Genomic DNA, 25347 nt, shown 5'->3' with positions numbered 1-25347 from the left:
TCCCACTGAGGCCTGGAAACAATGCTGTAAGAATTGAGGCACATTACATCTCTTTATTTTTGTAAGTATGAAGTCATTATGATTTTTTCACTGTGGAATAAGTTTGCTGGCCATGTTATTTTCGAGATGTACCTATGCACCACCCCCAAAGCAGCTTCTTTCCAAACACTATAGCTGCACTCACAGTCAGGACGGTACGAGGGGCTCTCAGGTCTGTAAACCTTTGGACAAGGAGTGATTACATGTCACCCAGCCAGAAGATAAGATGTTTGATGACATACACTCTTTTAAATACCACCTTTAAATACCTTCCTTCTTTACTCTGCTACTGAGCCATTTAGGTGGGCCATGTAGAGTTCTCGAGGAAGGGGCAGGGAGGAATTTTCCTGTAACACATACCTGGTGTAAAATCTTCGCCTGCTAAGTAAAAGACAGAATGAACTGAAGCAAGTTACTCACATTTTCTGATTCTCAATTTCCTTGTTGTTTTAATTAGACAAAGTGACATTAGAAAAATGCCTACCCTTGGACCTGGTGTTCGGTAGGCTCTCAAAAAATGGTGAATGCTACTTCTATGACCACTCTACTTCTTCTAATACGTTGTTGCAATATTTCTTATTATCATCATCATCACCATCCTCACCATCATCACTATATGCGCCCTTTCCTTTCGTCACATTTTTCTCCTATCATAACATAGGTGGGTGTCTGGTTATCATTTGTAACCCAGTCAGAAACTATGTCACATGTGCATAATAATAGTGTCACTATTCTCTGAGTATCCCAGCAACTGCTTAACAATGGTTAGAGAGCAATTTCTCTGTCACTCATTGCTTCTTTATCTGTTAGAGTGAAAGTTGTCAGTTGAAAAGCAATCTGTACTATGGTATTATATGCATAGTTTTCTTTTTTTCCAGGCATTTACTAAAAAACCTTAGAAGTAAATTCTTTAACCTAACAAGATCCTGAGCATGCAGCTGTATGAGAAGCTCAGCGCCTCTCACCTGACTGAGGCTTCAGGAGAGAGGGGAGCTGTCAGGGGTTGGAAAGAGGCTGGATGTAATGAAATGGATGCTTTGGGGTCAATCCCTTATACCCAACACCTCATTAAGTCTATATCAGAGGGGAAAAGGTTCAAAGGCATTTTTAGAATACTAAACTTTTAATCTTGCCTTGTTATAAAATTGGCCTTGTGTAGGGAAGGAAAAAATGAAATGAGCTTAAACTTAAGATCCTTGTGTGAAATCAGGTAATTTTTTTTTAAAGCTATTTATTCTATCTGCTCATTGCTTACACACTCACCTTTCCCTATATACTTCTCACTTTCATTTCCTTTAACTACATCCTTCAAGAGTTAATCAAACTCTCTGGTCCAATGTGAACACTCTCTGGAACATGTAACCTGGAGGAGCAGATCTGATAATACCCTGTGCGTCTGTTGGCTCCTCCCTCCTCTCTTCCAGGTCCCTTACCCACTTTCTCCTCTTGCTGTGCTCTTCCAGCCTCTCTTTGCTCTTTCATAGCCTCTGCTGACAGCCTTGTAAAGATCAACTCAACAGGAGTTGTGATATGTGGAAGTCACACTCTCACAAAATGCTGGCCACAGTAAGCCAGCTGTGGCACCAAAAGAAAAGAATGGAAGAATGGAAGGAAACTTTAGATGATATTAATGACCCTGGTTACCACAGCCGGGATAGCAGACCCTAAACATCTAAGAATAAAGAAGTGTGAAATTCAAATATTTATTAACCAAGGAGAATGTTTCTTGGAAATTTTTTGAAGATATGAAGGAAAACATTCAGGAAGTCCTGGGATAACGTGAGATGGTGCAAGAACAAACATGAAATTCAAGACTGAACACCAGTGTCTACTTTTGAATTGCAGAAAAGGACAGATCTTCTGTGTCCTTCAGAAGGGGCTGAGCAATACCAGAGAAAGCTGTGGAGAAATCTGGGCAAGATGGCAGCCTAAATATCACCAATTTGGCCCCTTAGACCCAAGGACATGCTTACTTCCTCAAGAGCTGAGTCTATGTTAATGTAGAGTAACAGGAAGCGTACAGGTCAGAGCAGCTACTCCGGGGCCAGGCTGCTGAGTTCAAATTCAGGTTCCCCTTTGAGCAAACAGATACCTTGTCTGTAAAGAAGAGTTAAAGATGGTACCTACTTCCTAGATTCGTTCTAACATATAAGTGGGTTAATATATAAAGTTCTTCCATGAGTACCTGAAGTATAGTAAATGCTTATTATTACAGGATATTCAATATAGTGTAAATATTATTATTTGAAGAATGCAATTTATTTGCATTTTATAAAATGGACCAAGTAATTTCCCTTACAGTCTACAATTGCTCATTTTTCCAAGAGAAAATAAAAAAGTTCTTGTTTTCCTATTGCTACAAAGTCCTCTTGAAGCATAGTGTCTGTTTTAGGGTCCCCATGTACCTAACTCTTTCTGACTTTTAAGTAAAAGATTATTTGTTGTCCACATTGAAGAATCTCTTGCCAGCTCATAAGTACCTGGAATTGCAATAGTTTAAGAAAAGAAGATGACAATTATCAATGATGGAGCCTTGGGCCAACACAGGCAATCACAGATTCTGGGTGATTTCCTTGCAACAGTGAGCCTGAGAACTCGTAGGCTGGCATTTTTCTCTTAAACAGTGACATACTCTATGACATACAACCATAAGAAAACAGAAAAGCATGCTCACAAATGCAGCATTAAATTTTAAAACTCCTTGATTTAGGAATTCCTTTCTTTTGAACTCTCTGCAATGCCTAACTAGTCTCCAATATAAGCAGAGGTGTTAGCATGAGCAAAAACCCAGAGGTAACAATGTTTCTATTTGAAACAGCTTCCTTTTTTTTTTTTTTTTTTTTTTTTTTACATCATACTTGTTTTTTTTTGTTTGTTTGTTTTCTGGTGAGGAAGATTGGCCCTGAGCTAATGTCTGTTGCCAATCTTGCTCTTTTTTTTTCTCCCTAAATCCCCAGTACATAGTTGCGCATCCTAGTTGTAAGTCAATCTAGTTCTTCTATGTGGGGTGTCACAGGATGAGAAATTAACCACTAGGCCACAGGGCCAGCTCCCTAGCTTCTTCTTTATTTTCTCCACATCTAGACCTTACAATGCACATCTAATGTGGCCAATGATAACTCTAGCCACCATTCACTGAGCCATGGGATAGACACGGTGGTGAGAGCTGTGTGTTCATTCTCACAATGGTTCTATGAGGTAAGTGCTATTGTTACCACTCCTCTACACGTGAAATACTGAGGCTAAGAGAGGTTAAATTATTTGCTCAAAGCCACACACATCAGTGGAGAAATAAGGGCGACACCTAAAGTCTGTTTCATTCCAAATCCCACGTCTTCAGAAAATGGCATCTAAAACGTGACCCTCCCCAATCTCGAGTATGGCATCCTGCACTGAAAAGTTCATTTACTCTCTGTCTCTTTTCCCTGTGAATAACTTTATTCATAATTCCTTTCCACAGCGACAAATTTATACATGTTTAATTATGTTCTGTGTTTGCCAAACCTTCCCGTTTCACCTTCTGCAAAACAGACATCCAAAATTAAGTCCCTATTGTTGCCAGGTAGATATTTTGAAGGCAGTATAATTTGTCTTTTCTTTTTTTTTTTCTTTTTGTTAGACTTAAAATCATCGTTAACTCAGGATGTAAAATCTAAACACTGGTCTCGCTTCCAAAAGATGATAGATGTCCATGGGGGAATAAAATAAACAATTTTCTGTGGACCATTTTAAAGGGGGTGAGGGAAAATTTTGGAAAGATAAGGCCTCAGGCTAATGGAAGATAATTGACATTTTCTTTTAGGAGTTGTTAATTAAAACAACATTAAATATTCCCCTACAATCTTTTGTCAGTCAATAGGCTAGGCCACTGGAACTGCCACTGAGGGGCCCATCAAAGCCTGCAACATTCTCCCAGAGTAGCTAATTACAGCCATTTTAAAAGGTTTCCAATGCACTCACCAACATCTTTTAAAAATTGACTTCTATAAAACATTCAAATGTTACCAACCTGCCATAGAGAAGATGCCATGTAGAAGCATTCAATCAACATCCTAGAGCAAAGTCCAGTCATTGCTATTTTATATAGGTCAAATCCTGTTTTTAAAAGGCCTATAAAGAGATCCAATTATATAAGACAATATATTATATGACAAAGCACACATCATGTAACAATGGTTAGGGGAAATGTAATTAAATAAATGATACTGGCGAAAGGGTTTAACATTTCACTTGAAAAAAAAATGATACTCAATTTATACCATATACCCACATAAATTATTTTTTAGGTAAAGAAAACATGTAGCAGAACATACAATACTTATCAGGTCTATGGAGGAACTGTGGCTTTCCTAAGATTCTTTAAAAAGTCAAAAAGGAAGAAGTCAGTCTATTTTTCTACATAAAATTAAGCTTCTGAGGGAGAAAAATTACAGTAGAAAATAGAAGACAGAAATTAATGGAAAAGATTAAATTATTAAAGTTTATACTATATGAACATCCCATTTGTATAAATAAAATCACGATATCAATAGCTAAATGGACAAAGGCTAAAAAGAAAAATTAATTTATACAAGAAGAGTTGCAACTGAGGTATTGGAAATTAGGAAAGTGACATCTCAAACAGAAGTCCATAGTAAACCTAGCTATCAGCTTACACTAATGAAAGGATGGAAAATAAATGATAATAACTAAATTGTAGGAAGGCAGTCTTAAATCTGGCTTATTCATGAATTGCTGCTGACAAACTGGTATAACCCTCTGTAAGAAGATTTGGCTTTATAATTCAAGTATCATAAAACTCTTCAAACCCTTTTGACCAAGTCACCCCAAATCTAGAAATTCATCCCACAAGAAGCATATTGAGATAAATATCTAAATAAATATAAATATATCTACAAAGATCTTTGTAACGTTATCTATAAAAAAGAGAAACAATTTATATGTCTATCAAGGAGGATTGATTAAGCAAATTATAAGCACATATAACCAACTGAAAGAGTACTTATGTAGACTAAGTAGCTATATAGAGAAATGCTTATAATTTAACATTAATCAAAAATTCAGAGTGGAAAACGAAATATGATTAGTCCTTGAGGAAGATACAGAAAAAGAAGAGTCTACTTCTTAGAACGATAAGATTCTGATGATTTTTCCCCATTTTAAAATTTACATTGCTGTGACAATTTCGTGAGTGAAATATACTGGGCTGGACCCGTGGCTCAGTGGTTAAGTTTGCACGTTCTGCTTCTCAGCAGCCAGGGGTTCACTGGTTCGGATCCCGGGTGTGGACCTGGCATCGCTTGGCAAGAGCCATGCTGTGGTAGGCATCCCATGTATAAAATAGAGGCAGATGGGCATGAACTTTAGCTCAGGGTCAGGCTTCCTCAGCAAAAAGAGGAAGATTGGCAGTAGTTAGCTCAAGGCTAATCTTCTTCTTCTTCTTCAAAAACACCTTGCTGAAAATGTTGTCCCCAATGGGTTGGTGTCATTTGTGACACAGGAGGGCTGAATTCTAGGCTCTTTGTAGCCAAAATCGGTAGTCCAATGGTTGAAATATTGCATATTGGGTATTGTTTATGAAGTAATAAATTGTTCGTGACTGGACCAAATGCCAACCCTATACCTCCTGACTCCTTTTTACTTTACAGTGAATGGGATACATAAGAAATTCTCTTCAAAAAACACCTTATCAGGGACTTTCATTCTAGGAAAGGAAAGGCAACTGTGTTGGTCTAAGTTATTCATCACTGAAAGTCTGTCATAACTCTAAGCTATGCACATAGCCACAAACAGAGACAGAGAGACAGACACAACATCTTAAAAAAAACACCATTTGTAGTTTGAAATAGATTTTTATCCATGGAAGTTGGAGGGCCTTTGCCATGTCTTATTTCTGTAACACGGTGGATCAACCATGGCAATAATTAGCATTTATTGAGCTTTCCAGGGTATGCCAGCCTCTGCGATAAACACTTTATATTCACTATATTATTTGTTAGTCACAGTCATCTCCATTTTAAAGATGTGGAAATTGAGGCAAAGAGAAACTAAGCATGCCTCATAAACTATACAGATTATAAGAGGCAGAACTGGGAATCCATTTAGTCTCGTGTCTCACAGCAAATACTCTGTAAAGTACCATGCTCTTCTTTCTCTCCAATAAGGTTTCATTTGGAATTATATGATGTAGCTTACCTATAATACATAAAGTCAAGGATTTTAATGATACTGACTTATAAAATGGTTAATGTTGCCTTTATGGACACTTCTGGTGACATTAGTGAATTACATTTCCCCTCACCTACTCACTACAGATATCAACAACCCAAGCCTCTCTCATGCATGAATCTCTATCGTATCAATTCCAACTGCCTTTTGGTCTAATAGCCTCAGTAGGATGGGGGAACGCTTCCTGAGGCTTAATACTCTCTCTATCTTTGACGATATGTACTCATAGGTAAGATAATCTTTCTAAAATTCAGTTTCTTTATTTGTAAGATGGGGACAATAACATCACAAAATTGTAGATTTGTAGTGAGGATTAAATACGATATTACACGTAAGGTGCCTAGCTTAGTGTCTGACACATAGCAGCCACTCAATATTTTCTGAAAAAATTTGAATGTTTTCATTTATTTAACACATGCTTATCGAGCCTTGGCTTGTTATGGGCATAGTGCTGGGGAGACGGAGATGTAGCTGTGAACCTGACAAACGAATTCCCTGACCTGATGGAGCTTACATTCTCGTTAGCATAAGATAAGATAGTGGAAAATAGAAATTGTTCTTGGGAACAAAGAAGGAAGCACATACTTGATTCACTACTTTACTTGCCTCAATAAACAAATGCTCTGATGCATGGGATAGCACTAACAGCTCAATAACAGCCATTGGATAATGAGGCAGACCATTTGTTGAGACTGGAAGTGTCAACAAAGGCATAATCTACTAATGTGTTAATTGTTAATGGACATTTGTTCGTTCATAGAAATTCACCTTGTCACCCATACAAATGTCATTTATTACAGTTTGCAAATTTCCATACAGGCAGAGATTACTTCTAAACCAGACTGCACAACTCCTTGTAGAATAATTAATAAATATTCATGATGCTGATATTGCTGCCATTGATGATAGATCTTGTACATTAGGAAGAGTATTCTAAAGATGAGGATGTTAATCTTATAAGACAAAGACATTCTAATATTGGTTCCAATATCCCAAGAGTCTTTAAATAGTATAGCATATATCTTTTTTTCTTGTACTTGTACCTCTGGGAAATATGAAGTCATGCCCCAGTAAATATTTGCATCAGTTTAGACTTTAAATATTTATCTACAGACCATGTATACTTGCAATACATAACATACTTTCTATGTAAGCAGTTGGAATTTTTGTTCTTTAGGTCATGGCTAGGTTAAATCCAGATTCAATTTTCATTTGGGATTCTGCAAAAAAGACTTTTTAGTTTGAATCTCTTCGTATTTACTCTCATTGTCCCTCTTCCTTCTGCCCCATACACACACTCATCCATACAAATATTTCCTGAGTACCCGCTGTGTGCCAGGCACCATCCTGGGCCATGGGTACATAGTGGTGAGTGGGACAAATATCATTCCAGCTTTCATGGATTTTCCTGTTTCCTTGAAAAGACAAACAATAAGTAGGTGAACAAATGCATAAATAATTGCCTACTATGATGTTCTGTGTGAAACAACCCAAGTATCGTGATAAAATTTGGTCAGGAAAATCCACTTTGAAGAATTAAAACAATGAAGATCTGAGAGAGGAGAACAGACCCATCAGGTGAAGAAATACGGGATAAGATGTTACAGGGAAAGAAGAGCGTGTGCAAAAGCACTTACGAGAAAAAGAGGCTGAGGTGTACCTGAAGTTTAGTGAGCAAGGGAGAGAGTGAATAAATGAATGCATGCATGAGTGAATGAATTTGATGATGCTTTTGCAATCAGTGCTCCCTGAGTCATTCATTCTTTACAAGTGTGAAAGTCACTAGTCTGAGCCCATGTCCTCTCAACGATGAGAAAGCCTGGGAGACTCAAACTAAAAACCCAAGCTAAGCTCACTCTCACATCCCTTAGGTATCTTCCAGTCTCTCCTCTGCAGGCCCTGCTACACCCTGTTTCTTTCTGGACATGGATGTTCCCCTTCTAATACAACCTGCTATTGACTCATTCCTTCAAATTTTGGCTCACAACACTCGTTCATTGGGATGTCTTCCATTAGGAATCTCACCTTGGTACTATGGTGTGGTAATTTCATTCCTCTCAGCACATACGCACTTTACATGGTGTCTGAATTTAGCTACACGACATTTGTAAGTGTTCATGAAGTTTTCATCTTCTAAGGTTTATAACATTTCATAAACTGTAAGGGTTTGAAGGCAGGCTTTTTACCATCCTTGTCCAGTTCAATGGTCAGCACAAAGGGAGGAGTTGTCTCTTTGGTTAATAGTCAGTTCATAGTATCCCTGAGTTTTACTATAAAGATGGACAAGTTGATAGATAAATATAGAAATAGAGATAGAGTTACATTAGTATATATATATATAGCATGCATATACATACCTCATGCATATAGTGTATGTGTGTGCGTACATGCAGTATATATTTACTTGTTTGTGCGTAAATATATATATACACATTTTTTTAGAAAGATCTATTTATTCATCCATCTATACATCTATACATCTTTCCATCCATCAAACTAGAGATAGATGTAGTAAAACAGAGGGATACATCAACAATCAACACTTAATTTGGGAAAATGCCTTATCACAAAACTTATGGATGTACATGTAAAGATGTGTTTCGCAGATGCTAATTTTTGTAATGACTGTTTGTGACTGTTCATGTCTATTGGTAATGGGAGTAAAAGGATGAGGGATTTGAAGAAAAGGTGTCAGAGCAGTATGAATAACAAGCAAACATCAATGGATGCATTGGGAGAAAAACCTTACAACGGAGGGGTCTGCTGGGGAGATTTTTCTTTCCTTCTTGCTGGGGGATATGAGAAGTTAGGAAATGCCAGAACTGGTGGAATGTAGCAGACAGCAGCAGGTAAAAATGCTGCTGGGGTCTCTGCTACCCTTCCTGAAATCAGGATTGCAATGATTACGGGTGGCTGGGAGGCTGCTACTGTGCCCGGCCAATCTTAGTGCAGCTGAGCAGAGGACATTTTCTAAAAGCCAAGTGCAATCAGCTGCTTCCCCAACAAGTCACTGAATGATTTAGAAAGAGACAAACTGAAGAGTCTCAGGCTGTTTTTAAACCAATTCTATTCTTTCCGTTAGATTCCTTGGACTCATTTAAAGACAGGAAATATGTTAAGAACTTCGAATTCGTGAACTCGAATTAGAAACACAAATAAATCAGTACCATTTCCACATAGTGTTTTCTGATGGTTATTAAGATAGACTTACCAACTTAGTGCTAGGTAAACACTAAATAACAGTTATCAGTGCATACAAGCAAGAAAACATAATGCATCATTTTAAGAGACTTTTTAAACTAAATTTATTTAATAAAATTTAGAGTATGTGTGTTCCATTCTGTTAACAACAATAAAACAAATTATACATTCACTTTTTTTTTTTAAATAGACATTTTGGTGGGTAAAAAGCTTTTTGAGACCCCTGCTGACAGCAGAGGGGAATTACATGCAGGTTGCCATTACTTACGGAAACACAATACATAATTTTCCTTATTAGCCTGGTCACCTGAAATACGTGCCATTTCTCAAACGTGGAAGACACATCACCATAAGATGAACATATAAAGGTGAATTCTTAAAAGACAGCAATTTGCTTCACATAGGGATTTTTTTTGCTTGAGGCTTATAGGTCTTCTAAATAATTACGTCTCACATAATGAAAAAATTACTATTTTCGCTTATTTTTAAAACTATGAAAAATTTCACAGCTCTTTGGAAACATACACCTATTGCGGAATCTAGAATTTTCAAAGATAATGTGGTATTCTAATAACGAATGAATAACAATGCTAATTTTATCTAAAAAATACATTCATTTCTCCAATAATTTTATTGAAGGCCTATTCTGCGTTAGATACTATTCCATGTTAGGAATACAGTTGTTTACATCTGTCAAGTACCCTGATTTCAAGCATTTACATTCTTTCGGGGGAAATAGACAATTATATAAGATAATTTCAGATTGGAAGGAGTGTGCTAAAAGGTTACAGCATGGAAAAGGGTTAGAGTGACAAGAAGGTCACTATGTAGGGAGAGTGGACAGGGATTACTTCACTGAAGATGTAAAATATGAACTGAAATCTATACGCTGAGTTAAAAAAAATAGCCTTGTAAAGATTTTAGGTAGACAGAAAAGCAAGTGAAAGATCTGGAAGGTAAAGGCAGAGGATAATTATATAAGCATAAAGATTACACATAATGGGAACCAAGAATGGTGCAGCCCCCACTAGGCTTATAAGCTGGATTTTGTGTTCTCCTCTCTTAAAGGCATCTGGATGTAGTAAAAAGATCAAGGTCATTGGAACTAGGCAAACAGAACTTAGGAACAGTCCTAAGGCTGCCAAAGAGAAACCTCAGACAAGTTTCTGAACCTCTCTTTGGTAACTGCTTCATCCGTAAATTATTGAAAACTGTACCCAATCAAAAGGTTTTCTTGATAATAAAAACTGATAAAGTATGTAAAAAGCCAAAGCATAACGAGTGCTTAGTAATTTTTCATTACCTTTTCCTCTGATTCAAGTGTTCCCTGGGTCTCACCTTGCTAATAATTCTCAGTGTAGCTGTGAGAGGCCATGAGATGCAGTGAGTAATAACAACCAAAGGGCAAGCAGGCAGCTAGCTGGGTGAGAAGTTGAGTTAGTGAACACCTGAGGATAAAGATGCCCCTTTGCTGGCAGCAAAGAACCCCAACCCTGACACAGGGGCTGACATATAGTAGGACAAACACTAGTCAAGAAAAAAAGAGACTCAGAAATAACTAGCTTTAGGTAATGTATATAAGGTAGTATGTGGCCCTAAAGTCATGTGATAACAAGACTAAGACTTAATGATCTCAACGGCTCCCAAACCCTCTAGTGACCTCGAGACTATGACTTCACTGCTTTGAGCTGTGGAACAGTGCTACGACTAGGTCATGCACAACCACCACTACTTATGAAATGGCTTTTGCTACAAAGCATGTTATAATGGCTATAGAGGGCTCTAGGTGTCTCAGCATACCTATAAGAATACTAGTTCAGCATTTCCTAAATGCTGGCCCATGATGATAAAGAAGAACAACCTTGAAATATTTTCATGAAGGTAAACTGCAATGTAAAGAATTTCCCTTTATTTCGAGATTATACCTTTCTTATATTTTAAGAAAGAAAGTGCTCTTGCATTCATGAAATTATAGTAATAGCGAACAGAATATATTATTGAACTGCAACTCATGAGGAGTACATCGATTTTACTTTATGTGAAATCCATCACCAAAGAGGTATGGGAACTTCCAGCATAGCTAATTTAATCTAGAGTAGATCCAAGTGGGGAGCAGTCGGATGTGTTTCATGAGGGGAGCAGGCCCAAAGATGCAGGGCAGAAGGGGCATAAAAGAGAGTGGAAGGGTAATCGATGTAGAAGTTACATTATGAATAACAGATCCAACGTAAAATTGACCACGGAAAGACTTGGATGTACCAAGTTCCCATCTCTTCAGGGAAAGTTGGGAGACTGTGAGCATTTGAATAACCACAGATTCATGTCAGTCAAGAAAACAGACTGAGATTCAAAGAGACGAATTGAAGGAAAGATCTGTTATTTAAAATTCCTACATTATTGCTGAGTCTCTGACTATATTTCTGAAGATCAAAATGGGATAAGAATAATGCCCCCAAAATATCAGAGTAGAGAAAGCTATAAGGGGAAGGAGGGAGACACTCTGAGAATGTGTTAGCACAGGATTTCTCAGGATCCCTGGCTCTGGACCAATTCAGGTTGAAACTGAACTTGATACTTCAGCACTCCACCAATTCCACAACCATCTTCTTAAGGCAGCTTAACTAGGTAAATGATAGCTCTTTAAACCTCCTCTTCCTTAATTTTTTTTCAATTTCCTGCTACACCTGTCTTCCACATAAACTTACTAAGAGAACACTCATTCTCCCTCATCAGATAACCTTTCCAATGTCTTGTCTGAACTTGTGTAATCAGATTGCACTACGATAATTTCTACTCACTGATATATCGCTAAGTATTATTACACTACTTTTGAGTACTGTATATCCTGAGTGCTTATGTGTGTGCCTTTTTATCCATTAGATCACAATCATCTTGAAGACTCTGGCTAAGATTTCTCTCTCCAGCACAGCATGAAGGCTGGATTCAAATCCTAGCTCCACTACTAACTAGATGTACGAATGTGGGAAGTGATTTAACGTATTTGTACCTTGGTTTCTTTATCAATAGGGGATAATAATATTGATCTCCTTCAATAGAGAGTTTTTGTGAGATTAAATATTTAGAAGAATGGCTGACATTTAGTAAGTGATCAATAAATGTTAGCCATCGTTGTTGCGGAGGTGTTGTTGAAAGTGTAGACTCTGGAACATTATTCCCTGGGATCAACTCTCAGCTCCATCATTTCTCAGCTGAGTGATTTCAAGTAAGTTACTTGACCTCTCTCTATCTCAGTTGCCTCAATTACAGAAATGAGGACGACTAACCTACTTCAAGGTGTTTTAGGGAGGACTAGGAAACTTAATTTATGTAAAGCCTTTAGAACAGTATTCACCATGTCTAAAGTGCTCAGATTTACTATTATAAATTAAGAAGGTTCGTTACTTAAACTTTTTCACTCTCTGAGTTACAGATTTAAGGTGGTTCTATATCAAAGTATTTCTCAATTACTTCGTTTTCCCCTTCCTATTCCCCTTTTCTTCCTTCTCTTTCTCTTTCCCTCTGCTCCCTTATTCACTTTGCTCTCTCCCTCTCTTTCTCCTCAGTTTTTGTTCTTATAATTTGAAATCAATGTTCAAACTAGAGGCTCTTCAGGTCCTCAAGAGAATGAAAGGTAATTTTAAGCCAAGAAATAAAACTAATTTCAAAAGAAGTGCAGTCCTGTGATACTTTTCTGAAAAATGCAACATCTGTAGCTATATCCTGGGATAACCTTGCCCTATGAAAATTGAATCAGAATGCTGCTAGGGGACACAAAGCATCATGTCTGCCCTCTGCCCCATGAAAATGCTAAGATTGCCTCTTTTGTAGGAGCAGGTGTATTGGGCTTACCTAGTTGGTTGTTTTGGGTTCTCAAGTAAAAGCCCTAGCAGTTAATTAGGTGATATATTAAGGATTGGTGAAATTAGTTAAATCATTTGGTGAATGTGAAACATGTAGTAAGAAAGACAGGGAGAAATATATTCGATGTTTTAGAATAGAATTGCAACGCTAGGGTTGATGGCCCCATGGAGGAAGAGAAGGACCAAGGGTGGAATCTACCAGAAGAGAGAATATAGGTCTATAGAAGAAAGCATTTTCTCACGGATTCATCCAAAAAAAGATTGGAGACTATGGTGGGAAGGAGGGCCGCGTCTTGTCATAGGCTAGATGATCTCCAGATCAAGATGTCACTTCAGGTTCAACAACATTTAAGCTTGGGTTCAGATGACCTGAGATCCACACAAGTCTAACACTCTCTCTTGTATGACACACATTTATGAAGGCAAATCATTCATAATAAACCTTAAACCCAAAGTAGCTGAATAATTGAAGAAATTCTGAATTGTAGAATGCTTTTCCCCTCAGCAATCTAAGTTATTTCTTATTTGTTCTACCTCCCTTTACACACATAGCCCAGCTTGTATATGCAAAAGTAATTTCCAATTCTATCCTTCCTAATTTGAAATTCTACAAGTCCAGGAGAGTAACCTGATTATGAAAACACTTGATTAATTGTGAAACCAGAAGTTAAATATTATAGCTTAAAAACCCGAGTCAAAAGTATTTCTTTTCCTTCAGGAAGAAATATGAATGTTAAAAATGTGGTGCCTCGCAGAAGCAAAGCTCTGTAATCAATCTATAGAGCCATCTCCACTGTCAGAAGAAGAAAGGCCCCAGAGGAACTACTTTGCCTATAGAATGATGATGACATTACTTCTAACACTGGTGATAAGAAAGACCCTGAAAAGTAGGTAAGAATTTCTTTTAGAATCATGCTTGGGGCCTAATTATAATAACTGATATTTCTTGAGCACTTACTATTGACCATAGAATATTTTGAAGAACTTCTATGAATTTCTTAATCCCCACAATAAAGAGGTAAAGTAATTTTCCTAAAATCACTTAAGTGGTAAGTGGAGGAACAGGATATGAATGGAGGCCATCTAACTGCAGTGTACATGTACGTATCAACATTGACCACTGTCTTCTAGGGTCTAACTTGAAGCATGGGTGAAAAAGTATCCTCATCTGGGAACAGACACGATACATGCTATGTGTTCCGGGAGCATTCATTTATTCACTGTGTAAACTTGAGTGGCCCTGGCCAGACAATGTCTGAAACACGAGGTTCAATTAAGGGTCTTAACTTGAAGGATTATTGACTAACTGGAGTATATTCAACACATATTATTAGTGAAGATTAAATAAAACATACAATCCCTCACCAAAGTCTCAGGTATTAATCACTTCAATATTAGGGGAAAATTAATTGTGTGCATATGTGTTTGTACGTCAGGAGTTTTTCAAAAAAAATCAGTTGACTATCTTTAGATCAATGTATTAGTTTTACAGCAGATATTTCTATGTGTAATCACTTTATCATTATTCTACTTCATAGGAACACATGAGAATTGGAGAACTCCTTCTCCAATCCTTAAAATTATCACACATCAAACTTCTCCAGATTTAGGCAGAGAATTTCCACACATGATTATAAATGAGCTTTCTGTGGACTTCTTTCAGTCTCTAGTACAAGAGGAAATGATAAAACTCATAAAAATAACCAATATGTGTATACTACTATGCAGTTTTAAAAGCACGGTTACATTATATTATTGGTTGAAGGTTTTTGTTTTTCAGTCTTAAAACTATGAAAACACTCATCTACCTTACTATCTGTTCTGTTATACTTCCACCCTCACCTTGACCTCCAGGAAGCCAACGGAACTGAGAAAAACCAACCCAGTCTGGAAAAGACAGTGTAATGTGTGCCAAGATGCATTCCCACCTCATCACACATTTTCCTGAAAACAATCAATACAGGTAGCCCGAGGCAGACAATTTCATCATAAATGTACTTTCTGAAAGCAGAGCATTATTACCAGAAAGCTTCTCCCTTACTCAAAAAGACCAAAAGTATGAGAGAAGCCATATACAGAGTTGGCCCCAGGGGAAATTGTGTAGCAGGTAAAATGCCTCCTACTTCATTATATAGTCCTTTTCTCTCCTTTCCATTTCAATGGAACAACCTCTGCCACCCAAACTTCCCCTTGCACCCAGGACCTTTATAATATCACTCCCCATGACCTTCCCAAAACCCACTTTGAGAAATGATTTTATAATTCCAACAAATGTGTAAAGGACCAGCACAGGTTTTAAGGAGTATCAAAGCCTTGTACTCAAAGGATACAGTTCAGAGGGGTGCAGACATTAACTAAAGAATAGTGTTTTGTGGAGGCATGCCTTATGAATTCAAATTTAGTTTCTTTGAAGGTGTCTACATAGAAAAAATAACCAAAAGAAAAGAGATGGTAAGGATTTATAAATTCTCTTTGGTGACACTGAAAATGGGAATAATTTTCAAGTGGTCTTTACTATTCTCCCATTCTGGACTGCCATAGAAGAGAGATGGTTGAAATGAAACCAGGAGATCTACAGATGCACCCAAATTTTAGATACATTTTAGCACAGACCTGAACAACATTGAATTGCAGAATGAAATGAATACTGCTATATGGCCACCCAAAATCTCCCTGAGCATAATCGTGCAGTCAGCAATCACATAAAATCTACTGCCTGTTGTCATTACTGTCCTGGATACATGGACCTATGCTCTGTTGCAGAGTTATTCTGTAAAGGGATACCACACCACGCTGGGAGACCACACAGAGAACATATCCTTGAAACACGCAAGTCTCCACACCATCATCATATGCTACCAGAGTAGTCACGGCATAAGGATATTCACGCAATGTTGTATAGTGGTTAGTGTGATATGGTGGTTAAGGATGGAACTTGAAGTCAAACATATTTTGCTTCAAATCACTGCCACTCTAGCTGTACATGTAAACTTCTAGATTCACTTCTCTGAGTGTTGGTTTCTTCAACTATAAAATGGAAAAAATGATACAGCCTTTGGTTTTTGTGGGAGTTAAATGAGATAATGTATGTTTGTCATGTGAGATATAAAGCTTAGGAGGTTAAAAATTATAGTGATAATGATGATGATAATAAAAATGGCATGACCAAAGTAGGCGAGTTGAAAGGTAAGGGAATTTCAAATCATTCAATGCTGTGGTCAATATTCATAGCTGTTTAGAGCACAGACTCAGAAAATCAAATATTTTGGACAAACTACTTAAATTCTCTATGTTAGTTTCCCATCTAACAAAAGAGATCAATAACAGTACCTAGCTCATACATTTGTTGTGAAGATTAAGTGAATTAACAAGTTAAATACTTAGAATGATGGCTGACACAGAGGAATCATGAGATAAATGTTAGTTATTGTTATTACCATCCTTGTCAACAGTGAAGGTGGGAACATGGCAAAAATATGGACATGAATCTTCGTAAGAAAGTCACAGGTGTCTAGAAGAATGATGAGAAGTGAATGTGGAAGGACCTCATCACTTTCATTCTGAACACATCCTTTTTACATTCATTGGTTCACCTGCCCAGCTAGCGACCACAGGAGTCCAGCTGAGATTCCAGTAGTCATGCCCCAGAAGTGGCAACATTAGGACATAGCCAGTTTGATCATTACTGAATCACAGCTGAGTTTTTTCCATTGAGAATCTGTGACTAATATCTAATAATACAACAATTAATTATTTTGGATAATGTTTTTTATAAATAATACCAAGAGTTCGGCAATGAAAATTATCTGTCAGGTGGTTGTCTACATTTACATGTAAATGGTAAATGCACCACAAAAGCAATGCTTAAAAGAAGCTATGACATCCATATTTCCAGGTTTGGAACACCATTACCAACTCCACCACCATCACCACCACCACCACCACCACCATCACCTTCTTCGTATCAGCTATCATTTTTATCTATGAAATTTTGCTCTTGCCATATTCACCATAACTTCAGAAATAAGTTACTATTTCACCTATTTAATCTAGCTTTGTTTTTTCCATGAGACAGAGGTGCTTTGGGCCTTTCCACTTTTGAAATTAAAAGCTACATAATGTACAGCAATACTTCCATTCTAAATTTTCCATATATAGCAAGACCCATTTTGACACACAAAGTAAACCACTGAATGAGGTACCCAATTAACAGTGAAAAAAATGAAATGCTTATAATAATGTATCACAGAGGGCCAATTCCAACAGTGACCTTCAAGTAAAGCTGTTCAGTCTTTTGCTGCAAGACCATTCCATTGTGTTTTGTAATTAATAATTTCACACATGGATATAGATGACAGAATTCAAACAGGGAATCAGAAGCACCTCAGAAAACCTCTCCCCATCAAGTGAGCAGAGAGGCTGGCTCGATGAGCTCCATCAGCTAGGATAATTATTATGAATACAAGGAGATGTGTCACCTCCCTGTAGAGGGTAGGGGAACCTGTATCAAATTCCCCACAAGCTATACACAAGTCATTCCGTTGTAACATCAGAGATACCCCCAGTAAATGTTAATAGACAAATACAACATGGCTGATGCTGTCTATGCAGAAAACGAAAACTGAATTTGGAAAGCAGGATAAGGAATTAAAGAATTGCTAAGTGAGAAAAGCCACAAGAATGGCCAAGCCCAGGCTAGAGGCCAAGAAGACTCATTGCCAATTTCCTAGGAGCAGTCACTGTTCAAATATTTAATAACTCCCATGTATTCTTTTCCCTCTTTTTACTATGTATCTCACATCTTGCCAACTAAATCCAACTCTACACTGCGCTGCTAAGAACTCATATTCTTCAAGTCTAAAACTCCAACCTCCAAGTAAATTTGGATAATGCAATGGGAAAGAAGTCATGCATTTTAATATTTTACACTCTAGAGCACACCAAAAATCAAACCAATCCCATACCTTCGAGATTGTCTTTTAAGGAGGAAAGAACAAAACAGAAGTATCAACATATACAGAGAGGTGTACCTCAAATGATGAAAGAGCATGCCCCTGAAGATATATCCAACTTTAATCAAACGAAGTAAAATGGATTAAAGAAGAATGCTCTTTAACGAAAATTCACTATGGATATTGCTGGAAAGGGAACAATATTCCCCTCATTTTGCATAAAACTGAGATTCGAACAGAATTCACTTACCTTAAAGAAAGACACAACCAAACATGATATGGAGATAGAGATACAGCTATTTATATATTTCTTAATCCTAGGTTATTTATTGGATATTTAGCACTTCTGGGTAAAGACTCACGAATCAAACAGAGGTGATGGAAGATACTGAGATGTCACTTTGTGGTATATTCTGTGGAGAAAGTCATTACATGCTGAAGCAGTCCAGTAACCATATTTCTGTTGTAAAAATCAGTTTCACTTACCTAGAAAAAAGAAAAACAAGAACAAAAAGAGAAAACTTTAATAGAATTCTTTGAAATCTACAAGTTGTGTTTGTTCCTTGCTTCCCCTTTCCTCCCTTTTCACATTGTCTCCACTTTTCAGGAAAGAGACTTAAGAGTATTTCAGTACTGGTACCAAAGATCCACGGACACAATGGAGAAGATGAAGCCCTCTTCTTGGCAATAGAGAAGGATAAGTTCCACCCTCTCTTTGTATCTTGCTCTGCAGGTGTCTCAGGTTGGAGAAGTAAGAGACTATCCTAATTCTTTTCAGAATGAAAAGGAATGGTTGGTGCTATCTGGGTTACAGTCATACTTGCTCCTCGGGAGTTTCTTCCCAATCTTGCTGTTCCTTGCCTCAGAATCTTTGCAGATGATCCCCCTTCTTTCAACTCCTCCCACCACACCACATCCCACCATTCAGTTCTGCTATGCATGTGGTCTCTCTGGCTGTCCAATCTTTAGCATTCTATTTAGGAATAATCTCCTTTAAGAAGCATTTTCACATCTTTCCTTCCAAGTTAAGTGCTTCTGCTGTGTGTTTAGCTCCCTGTATTTACTGCTAAAACAGTAGTTGTGACACTGTGCTATAGTTAACCAGTTAACCATTCACTTGTATGCCACCTGCTAGAATATGAGATCCCAAAAAGTCAAGTCTGCATCACATTCCTTGTTTTTTCCATAGTTTCCAGAGTATGACCTGGGATGTGGCAAATTTCAATAAACATTGGTGAATGAATAAATGAACTAGTTAATAAGCAAAGGGAGCCCACGTTAGAGGAAAGAGAAAGATAGAGGGAGCAGAGTACCTAGTGTGACTCTAAAATCTAGGTTTTAAGGGAAAGACGTAAAGGTGTTGCCCTGTGTCCTTCTTGCTCAGCTTCTCAGGTTAGGAAAAGAATAGCAAATAAATACAGAAGCTCTGGGCTAGAATATAAAGTTTTTCAGGGAAAAAACACAGTACTTGGTGCTAGCTTCACTTGAAGATCCAGAGGAAGTAAAAAACCTCTGAGTGGTTCCACTCAAAAATGTCTATGCCACGTGTCTGTCATGACCTTGTACAAATAACCTCACTCTTTAATGCTTTTTTTCTCATATGCAAGTGGAAATTACCATATTTGGCCTGTCTACATCACCATTTTTTAACTTTTTATTTTTAAATAATTATATGCACACAAGAAATTACAAAATAGTACACAGAACTCCACAGATCCTTCTCTCAACTTCCTCCAAGGATCCTGTCCTATATAACTGCAGTATATATCAAAAGCAGGAAACATCACCATGTGTTCAGAGAACCAAATGAGAGGATGGAAAAAGATATCTTATTCATTGTATTCTTTTTTTAGGTTAATTATTCTTTATTCAACAATTGTTTATCAAAGGCTTACTATATGTAGGTAGTATTGTACTGTACACTCGAGATACATCTGTGATCCAAAGAAGCCTGCCCATGCCCTCATGGAGTTTACATAAAGTAGGACAACATGGAAAGATGAGATAATTAAAATGTTGTGTAATAAGTTAAATTTTCACAAGAATCAAAAACAGTGATATCTAATTCAGACTAGAAAGGAGGAGGATATACACAGATAAGTCTTCCAAAGTTGAATTTTTAAGTCTTATGCAAATTTGAATAATAAGTTGGAACTGTCCAGGTAAAGAACTAGAGAAAATATATGCAGGTGGAAGGAAGAGCATCATGAAGGTAAAGAGAAGGAAAAAAATCTGGCCTATTTTAGCTTGAACAACCATCACATTTGTTTTTCAAAAACGGTTGAGTAGTGGCAATTTTATATGATTTAAAATAATAATTCTGCATGGCTGAATGAATGTTGTAATGAAGAGATAAAGCTAGAAAGAAGGAAGCTCTGGATAAGATAGGGTTTGGTAGGCCAGGATAAGGACTTGGGAATTTATTCTAAGAGCAATTGGAGTCAGAGGATGTTTTTTAAACAGAGGAACATCAAAATCAAATTGATATATTCTGGATGCCCATAGGATATGATGGGGCACACATGCAGGAGGAGGCAGGGAGACCAACTAGAGGTTGTAGCATTAAGCCAGGCAAGACATTACAGCAAGTTTAGCCAAGACAGTGGACAAGGGACTGAGAGAAATAGGAAGATTGCTTCAACGAAAGAACTGACTTAATTTGGAAATAAGCTGTACATAGCTGTAAAAGGGAGGCAATATGTAGCAGATACCAACATTTCTAACTTTATCAATACATGGTGGTACAATTCAAGTGGAGGAGCAGCATTAGGTGAGTCATGACAGTGAAAGCGCTTTGTAAACTGTAAAGTGCTACTAAAATGTAAGCATTTTCCTACATGTAGAATATGCATAACACATGCATACACAATTCTCAAAAGGATTAGAAAAAGAAGTGGCTTACTTTTAGAAAGCAACGTCAGTGCACAGCTCCTACACAGCGTGTCATAATTGGTTTGTGGTGCCATTTAGTAATGCCAAGACAATTCATTAAGAGAATCAAGAGCAAGCAGATGTTCCCCCTAGAGATTGCTCTAATAAACACGCTTACACACACACGTTCACACACAACAGCCAACCTACGGTAGAATTAAACTTGCTGAAGAACCCAAAGAATCCATTCAGGAAAACTGTAGTCGAGAGGCATTTTTCATTCAAGAATGGGAACTAATCCAAAAGAAAAAAGAAAAATTGCTCAGAAAATTGTAATTAAATAGACCATCATGCTTATGACTTCTCAGCATATCATTTAAATAAATACCAATCAACAGACACTACACTCTGCCACTGTTTGGTGACTTAAATGTAATTAGTGATGTCATCAGTCTCAAGGTACTAGAGATCAATTAGACTATTGTTTTTCATTAAAATGATTTATTTGTGTACTGTCTGATTCCACCTACTTGATTATGTGTTCCTTGAGACTTGGGGACATACTTTGCTTATTTTTGGATTCCCCACAGGGCATAGCAGAATGCCTTGCATGTAATATGCACTCAAGAATATTGTTGAATTTCAGGAACTTCATTAGAAATGAAATGCACTCAGCTATACAAAGTGATTTATTTTCAACCTAATAGTATTAGTGGTGATTACTTTAAAAGAGTGGTGGTATTGCTAAGGTGCTTTGTCAACTTTTCAGGAAAACGTCATTTCTCTTAAGTCGACAAAAGGTAATTTATGAGAGGGAAGTGAAGAAAGAAAGGAGTTGCTTTAAATAAATTCCAAGGAATGAATGCTTTTGAAGTAACATGCTTATTAGTGTTATTAATTCATAAAATACGCTTCACACAAAATCTTGAAAACATTCACACAATTGTGTTATTTTTGGAGGTTTCTCTTAAGCATCCATTGCCAATCCTCTCTTTTAACTCAGCAAATTGTTAATGAGACAGTTACTGGGGAGGAATGTGTGGAGGAAACCACAGTCAGCAATACTCCATTATTATTATTATTATTATTATTATCATCATCATTATTAAAGTTAATTAATTGTCATTGGTGAGGAAACACTCTATTATTCACGACATAATAGACAGTGTTCATGCTCCCTCCATCTCAGCCCAAAGAGGTTTAAAGGACCATGAGATGGAAGTATTGTACCTCTCTGGCCTATGGCATTTCACATGATTTCACATCACTAGAGACTGAGAAGTTGATAGGACTCTATCTTGTTTCAAACTCCACTTTACAGCTCACCAGTTTTCTGAGATGGAATTACCAAAACCGGAGGGCTTGAGAAGAAAGGCAGAGCAGAAAGTCAGAGGATCACAACCCTGCAACTACACAGACATCTTGCTGACCTGTGGTGCTGGAGAAGCATGGCAAGAGAATGGCAGCAAAAGTGGCATGGACCCAGTATCTTGTCAATCTACCTTGGCCTGCATTTCGCATTGTGTTGCAAAATGTGTTTTATATCCTGATGATATCTTACAATTCTCCTGGTCTTTGGGCAAATTACAATTTGTTTTTATGAATGGGGTGTAGTTAGATAAGCAGCACTAAAATCTCTTACTTTTTCTGGAAGAGAACACCTGAGGTGCCACCAACATTCTTCATACCAGGAAGTCAGGAGGCCCTGACCCAGAAAAGGTGGATTGGTGAGTGCATCTTAGCTGAGCTTATTAAAAGTCCACATATCGTCTGCATAACAACTTGGAAATAAACACAATTGCTGTAGGGAAAACTATAATTGGTGCAGGTTAATCTCTCCCTTGTCTTCTGAGAATGGCCCTGTTCCCAATGCTTAACGCTGAATACACACTTTTAAGGTGAGAGGAAGGGAAGAACTCTGAGGGACTTCCCTTAATTAACCTGGCGGCTTTAGGGGCGCTACAGCATTTAGGGTTGACGGTAGTGCCCCAGTTTTAGGAACAATGACATCTACGTTATTCAAAATGGCTCTTCAGAGAAGCTTCCACGACACAGTGGACTAAAAGAAGTCATTTTTGTCTATGCCTTTTATTTGCCACCTTTAATATTTTTCACTTGAGCAGCCAAAGAAGAGAGTAAGACTTCAAGGCTGAAAGTTGGAGCTAGCTTTCAACCTTATGAGGCAGTGGGAAGACGTTTGCAATGCAATAATCTGTCTTTAGGTACAGTGCTCTGGTAACAAGAAAAAGAATCCTTTTCCTAAACTTAGTCTGGAGGCTTAATTAAGTGGCTTCATATCCCAAAAGGAGAAGCTGCCAGTTATAGTAGGGCTGGGAAGGAAAGAACAAGTATCCTGACTCAGTTTTTACTCTTTCCTACTATGCAGTATCCCACCAGAAGAGTCACTGTGTCTGAACCCTTGTTGGTTGTAGCAACAAAAAGTTAGCTGACCTAAGGAAGTGGACTTTTGGGCCATTAATTAGTCACATGAAGAGGTTCAGTAAGAAACATCCTTTCTCTCCTCTCGAACGGTAGCTTGCAGATCCTTACTGAGTTCAAAGAGGAATAGCAAGCTGGTAACCTGAAAGACCCATCCAAAGAAATCAACATTGTCAACAATATGAAACATGGAGTAGTGCAGCACAGATCTAAAACCACAGCCATGGCAGAGGTTCCAAGTTATTTCTGGAACTACACCTATTCAAGATGAGAGATCATTCTGGTAAAATTGAGTATAACCAAGCAGCATATATATCTTTGGAATGGATACATACAGCCCAGAATCTCTCACTAGAACAACGTTTTGCTTAAATGAAATAAAAACACCGATATGCACACATGTGGTCCTCACAGTAAGGAGAGGCTTCTGTTGCTTGCTCAAACTCCTGCTGTGAAGGGAAGGTCCATGGAAGAGTATAAACTTGACCCAAAAGAGCCCGAAAGATGGCTTTCTTCAGCCAATTGCTCCAGCCTTAGACATCTAAAAGGGGTCCCAAGGACAGCTTCAATCTAAACCCTCTATAGTGTAATCTCATTTTCTTTCAGTTATAATGGGAATGAGAAAGACTAAGTGACATGGTTGATTATTGATATCTTCAAACATCTGCTTATACTACCTGGAGCTCTAGCCAGGAAAATCTCCCTCTATTTCATTTTCCACTGCCTAGCTCCTTGTAATTTGCCTTCTAGAAATAGGTACCAGCAAAAGTTCTATTTCATAATTGTATTATTGGCTGAATTATTAATTGAAATGAAAATAAAATTTTTATAGGCATAAAAGTCATTTGGAAATGAGATAAAATGTTCTAGGCACTGCCTGCCTAGATGCAGACCTAAAACAATAGCACTCTGACAGTTTATTATGGACATTGGTGCAATCTAGTAGGTTCCCACTTCCTACAGTAAAGTTCCCTGTTTGCATAAACATCTTTCCTCGTTGTTTGCTTTCCATTTCATTTACGTGACAAGCCCCAAGGGTAATTCTTCCCTTCTGATTAATCCTACACATTATGTTACTGCAACACTATATTTCATTGGCACTATCATTAATGTCTTGCTCCTTCTTCGTACCTGGGTTGGGGAGAGGGACCCAGAACTGTGGCTCAGTCTTCTAAATTGGCTTCTTACAGAGGCCACTCAGGACCTATACTACCTAACCCCTGTTTCCTCTGACTTTATCTTCTACTGTCTCCATTCTCCCCGCATCCCCTATGTCCATGGCATTCCAGACACGCTGGCATCCTTACTCTACCACTAACTGCCCAACCACATACACTCTAGGACATTTGCGTTGGCTGTTATCTCTGATTATACCAGTCTTCCCCCACAGATTTGTATGACTAGACTCTCTCATCACCTCCTTCAAGGCTTTGCTGAAATGTTAACTTTTCAAAAAGGCTTACCCTAACCACCCATGTTTGATACTTGCACCTGATCTCTGCCACTGCTTTCAACTCCCAGTTCTTTAACTGGCTCTTTTTCTTTCATTCCTAGCACTCTTCACTTACTAACCTATTAGTTAATTTAGTTATGTGTTTTGTTATTTCTGCCTTTACCACTAGAATTTATATACACAAATACACACATAAGGGGTGTGTGTGTGTAGGGTATATGTATATATAAATGACATATCTATAAAACGTACATATATATGTATGTGTGCATGTGTATATATGTGTGTGGACATGCATGTCTCC

The sequence above is a fragment of the Equus caballus genome, chromosome 19 (assembly GCF_041296265.1).
Source record: "Equus caballus isolate H_3958 breed thoroughbred chromosome 19, TB-T2T, whole genome shotgun sequence".
Taxonomy (NCBI): Eukaryota; Metazoa; Chordata; class Mammalia; order Perissodactyla; family Equidae; genus Equus; species Equus caballus.
This window is presented reverse-complemented; position numbering follows the sequence as displayed.